Below are 5143 nucleotides of genomic sequence, written 5' to 3'. Positions count from 1 at the left end.
GTCCCTTTCTCGTAGTGGGAGAATGATGTCACTCTGGCTCACGCCTCCTGGTACTGTCGGTGGCCGGTGATGTGCTCGATGTAGATGTCCCTGGACCATCGGATGGCGTCTGAGACCATGAGGCACCGCATGAGACGTGCGTAGCGTCGACCGATCCCGCAGGTCCGCAGCACACGCTCGTTGCAGGGGTCCCAGGCGCCCAGGGCTCCGACAATCAGGGCGTCCATCTGCACCTCATAGCCCTTCGCTCTCAGGGTGTCAGCCAGGGGGGCGTACTTTTCCAGCTTACGAGCTCGGGCTTCGCAAAATGCCGGAGTCCTGTTCTCAAAGGAGACCGTGACGTCGACGAGGATGATCTTTTTCTGGGCCTCGTCGGTGACGACCACGTCAGGTCGTCGCTGGCTGTCGGTACCGGGGATGGTGCAGTTCACGGAGATCTCCCCCAGGCGTGGCGCGATGGCTTTCACCAGGCGGTTCTGGATGGCATTGTGGCGCAGCTGCCAGGCTCTGGAGTGGGGTTTGCAGCTGCACAGGACGTGGGGCAGGGTCTCGTTGGGGTAGCCGCACTTCCTGCAACGCTTGTCTCGGTTCCCGTGGCGGACGGCTCCGTTGAGCGGGACGCAGTTGAGCCGGGCACGGTGGATGAACCGCCAGTCGGCAAAACGGGTGAAGCCGCCCCCGGAGAGGAAGTGGTTGCTGGCGTCCCACTTGCTGGTCAACTCAAAGGCTTTACCCTGGTCCGGTTTACGCTTCAGGGTTTCCACATACAGCAAGCGGATGGCGGCCTATTACCAACCTCCCCCCCCCCAAAAACAAACCAAGAAACAAAAAACCCACCCCCAAAGAGACCCACCGTCTGGAAAGCAGACTGTTGAAAAAACTCACAGCAGAAAGAAGGCAGCCAGCTTCTTAAACAGAGTCAGAAAACACCCCCAAGAAAGCATAACAGTATCTTGTCATTAAAAAACCACCCAAAGCACTAAAGATTTCAGCTTTTTCAACTACTTGATAAAAAACTGCTTTAAAGAAGCTTCCTCTCAGTAAAATTCTTTTCTAACCAGAACATTCTCCCCAAGAGGAGATGCACTGTTCCTGAGACACTGCAATACCAGGTCAATGCATGGGGTGGACAGAGCAAGCTCCTATTCCATCCCCCTGTTTCAAAAATCAATTTAATATACAGTCCTCAAATAAAGGACATATCAGATATTAAACTGATAAGAACAGATACTACGCTTTGATCTTAGCTCCAAGGAGCCGGGAAGCGATACAGAGACTCTGCGACCGCACGCACACCCCTGCTCCCAACGCTCTCTACCTCACCGTGACGAGCTCCCAGACACGCAAACACCATAACTAGGTAACTCTAAGTGAGGATCACTTCCCCGAAATGACTCCAGTGGAAGAATTCAAAGCAAGAACCCTTAACACACGATTCTGTTCAAAGACAGACAAGTCTTGCAGCCGCCTTCCTCTCGCTGGTTTCCCTGTACGCTCCTAATGTGCATAAACCCACCCACTGACCCGTGACTCTTACAGCAAAAAAAAAAAAAAAAAGGGCAAAGAAAGCCTATATTAGCTATCCCTTTCTTATACAGAAGCTGTTCCATACCCCCTCATCATTTTTGTTGCCCTTTTCTGAATCTTTCCAATTCCAATATATCTTTTTCTTTGAGATGGGGTGACCACATCAGTACGCAGTATTCAAGGTGTGGGCGTACCGGGGATTTCTATAGAGGCGATATGATGTTTTCTGTCTTATTATCTATCCCTTTCTTAATGATTCCCAACACTCCGCTGCACATTGAGTGGATGTTTTCAGAGACCTATCCACAACGACTCCTAGATCTCTGTCTTGGGGGGTAACAGCTAATTTAGACCCCATTGTTTTAGAGGTATAGCTGGGATTATGTTTTCCAGTGTGCATTACTTTGCATTTATCAGCACTGACTCTCCTCTGCCATTTTGTTGCCCCGTCACCCAGTTTTGTGAGATCTCTGTGTAGCTCTTCGCAGTCTGCTTTGGACTTCACTATCTCGAGTAGTTTTGTACCACCTGCAGATTTTGCCACCTCGCTGTTTACCCCTTTTCCCAGATCATTTATGAATAAGTTGAACGGTACCGGTCCCAGTACAGACCCCTGGGGGACACCTGGGGATAAGAGGGAAGATCCTCTTCTGACACTGGCAGGCCAGGTGCCAGCTCATGCCAAGACCCCTAGGCCTTACTGAAAGGTGACAAATGCATGGCTGGAAACTAGTCTTGCTCACCTGTTTGTTAGTGTTGTTAAAACAGGCGTTCGATTTATAAAAATGTGTTTCGTGTTTAGACTTTATGAAAAGCTTGTGAGTGGCTCCATGCATTATTCTCACCTATACTATCTGTAGCCCACGTTATAAGGCGATATATAAGCGCTGGCACTAAAACTGTAAAGCCCCTTGCCGCCGCCAGTCAGGAGAGAAGCATTACCAAGTGTGAAATGCTAGTTTACCAGAAGAGGAGTGTAAGGATGCTGGTTCTGGCGGGACCCAACTGAGAGGGCCAATTCGGGACAAATTGCTTAAAGCAGGGCAGTTACAGCCCAAGGCTGGGGTTTTCCCACCTCTAAGGCAAACCAAACCAGCCCGACAGGGAGAACTTTAGTTTTACCCCACTGGCTAACCACAGGCCACACGAGCAATTCCCTTATACACTCCAGTTTCCCAGTTATGGGGACCAGTGCCACTCGTTATGGGGACAAGTGGTTATGAAAACCAATACCCCAGTAAAAAAAAGAAAAGAGGTTCTCTTGATCCCAAAGGACCAAGCCCCAGACCCAGCTCAATACACAAATCAGATCTTACCCACAAATCACGCTGTTGCCAATCCTTTAGACTCTTAAAAAAAAAAAAAAAAAAAAAAAAAAAATCTAAAGGTTTTTTCATAAAAGGGAAAAGATCTAGATGAGAGCTAGAATTGGTTAAATGGAATCAATTACAGACAGTAATGGCAAAGTTCTTGGTTCAGGCTTGTTAGCAGTGATAGAATAAACCGCAGGTTCAAATCAAGTCTCTGGAGCACATCCTCCGCTGGGATGGGTCATCAGTCCTCTGTGTAGAGCTTCCCTTTGTAGCAAAGTCCCTCCAGAGGTATGAAGCAGGATTGAAGACCAGATGGAGGAGCTGCAGCAGCTTTTTATATTCTCTTGCCATGTGGTCTTTCTTTCTTTGTTCCAAAGACAAGCATTCCATCACCATGGCATGGAAAAACCTCAGAGTTCTGTCCATAGGCAGGTCCCTGCATACCTTGCTGAGTCACAAGGCGTGTCTGCCTTCTCTCAATGGGTCAATGTATATCTGATGGTCCTTAATGGGCCATCGAGCAGGCTAGGCAGAGCTGACACCAACTTGTCTGGGATGTCACCCAGAAGGAGAGCATACGTTTGAAATACAGACAGTATAGAGCCAATATTCATAACTTCAACTACCAAAATGCTGCACACATACAGAGAGCATAATCATAACCAGCCAACCATCACCTTGTCTTAGACACCTCATTTGACCCCCTTTATACAAGATTTGGTGCGACCACATCAGGGACCTTGGTTGCAACCATGTTCTATACGGCCCCAGTTCAAGTCAATAACGTGACAAGGAGTCATCTCCTTTCCAACGAGAGAAGGCCCCGAGACAACAGACAAGCCACTGTGGATCATCCGTGGACAAAAGACTTGGTTGACTGCTCCCCGTCACACACCCACCAGGAGGCGGAGACCTGCACAAACACTTGCCCCATCCGCTTGAGCTCGGGGGGTGGGGGTGGGGGTGGGGGTGGGGGTGGGGGGAGAGAACGGAATAAAAACCCCTGTCGAGAAGAAACTGTTGCCCCTACGCTGCTTGGACTTCAGGGAGATGGCACGCCTTCTAAGCATAAGCAAGGGATCCCGGCTGTTTGGCTAGGGTTAGCCCTAAGGGACATACGGAGCTTGCGTGTTACAGCAGCTTCTACTACTTTTTGAAACCTCAGGGTATGTCTACACTACAGGATTAATCCGAATTTAGATAATTCGAATTTGGGAAACAGGTTGTATAAATTCGATTGTGCGTGGCCACACTAAGCACCTTAATTCGGTTTTTAACCACATTAATTCGGTGGTGTGCGGCCACACTACCCCATTAACTTAAACACAGTAATTCGGTGGTGTGCGGCCACACTAACCCTAATTCGAATTAACAAAATCGATTTAGGCTCTACTCCGTTCGTCGAGGTGGAGTACAGAAATCGATTTAAAGGGCCCTTTAATTCGAATTAACTGGCTCTGTAGTGTGGACGGGTGAAGGGTTAATTCGGATTAACGCTGCTAAATCCGAATTAATCCCGTAGTGTAGACCAGGCCTCAGACTGTAACTCCTTTGTGTGAGTATGTTTACCTGCTTTAACCTGGTAAATAAGTGTCTTCTTTCTTTTCCTAGTTAGTAAAGATTCAGCTAGTTTATTGGCCACGCACCTTGTCTTCGGGTTGAGATCTGAGGTGCAATTGACCTGGCTCAGTGACCGGTCCGAGTGACCGGAATATTGTTATGGTTTTTGGTGCAAGGGACCATCTGTCACAAAGGCAGGCTCACCTGGGTGGCAAGATAGATTCAGGGTGCCCATGGGGGCTGTCTGTGACTCCATGTTAAGGCTGTTCTAGTGCCCGAGGAGTTCACACTTGATACTTGGTTGGTGAAATCGAAATCTGGAACACACAGCCGTGAGGAGCCCCGCTGTCTGCCAGCCCCGGGCGCTTAGAAAGGTAAGGTTCTAGCTTGCCTGGTTCAGAAACCGGAAGGGAAATAAAGAGAACCCACTTTTTTTGGAGAGAGAATCCTCATGATTTTTAAGCCAATCTTGTGATTTTGGGGAGTCTGACTCATGATTTTCCAATGGTGAGGGTGGCGACACTGAGAAGTTACGGATTATTATTTAGCATTTACATTACAGTAGGTTTGGGGTCGGGGGTGGGAGATCAGGATTGGGACCCCTGTGTGCCGGGTGCAGCACGCCACCTGATGCCTTGCCTTGATGGAACGTAGGCTGGGTGGGGAAGAAGTCTATGTAACTCATGCAGTTGTTGATATACGTGGGACCTCAAATTTTAAAATTTTATTAAGATGATGTTAAA

At 48.6% G+C, this 5143-nt stretch overlaps 1 non-coding gene across 1 annotated transcript; it reads right to left on the bottom strand.

The window, feature by feature from the left end:
- Nucleotides 1-1076: 1076 nt before the first annotated feature.
- Nucleotides 1077-1269, bottom strand: LOC113405444. The gene has a single exon (XR_003369487.1). It is a non-coding gene; the product is annotated as a U2 spliceosomal RNA (small nuclear RNA).
- Between the last annotated feature and the right edge of the window lie 3874 nt (nt 1270-5143).

The sequence above is a fragment of the Terrapene carolina genome, unplaced genomic scaffold, assembly GCF_002925995.2.
Source record: "Terrapene carolina triunguis isolate 2854851 unplaced genomic scaffold, T_m_triunguis-2.0 Scaffold37220, whole genome shotgun sequence".
Lineage (NCBI taxonomy): Eukaryota > Metazoa > Chordata > Testudines > Emydidae > Terrapene > Terrapene triunguis.
This window is presented reverse-complemented; position numbering and strand designations above follow the sequence as displayed.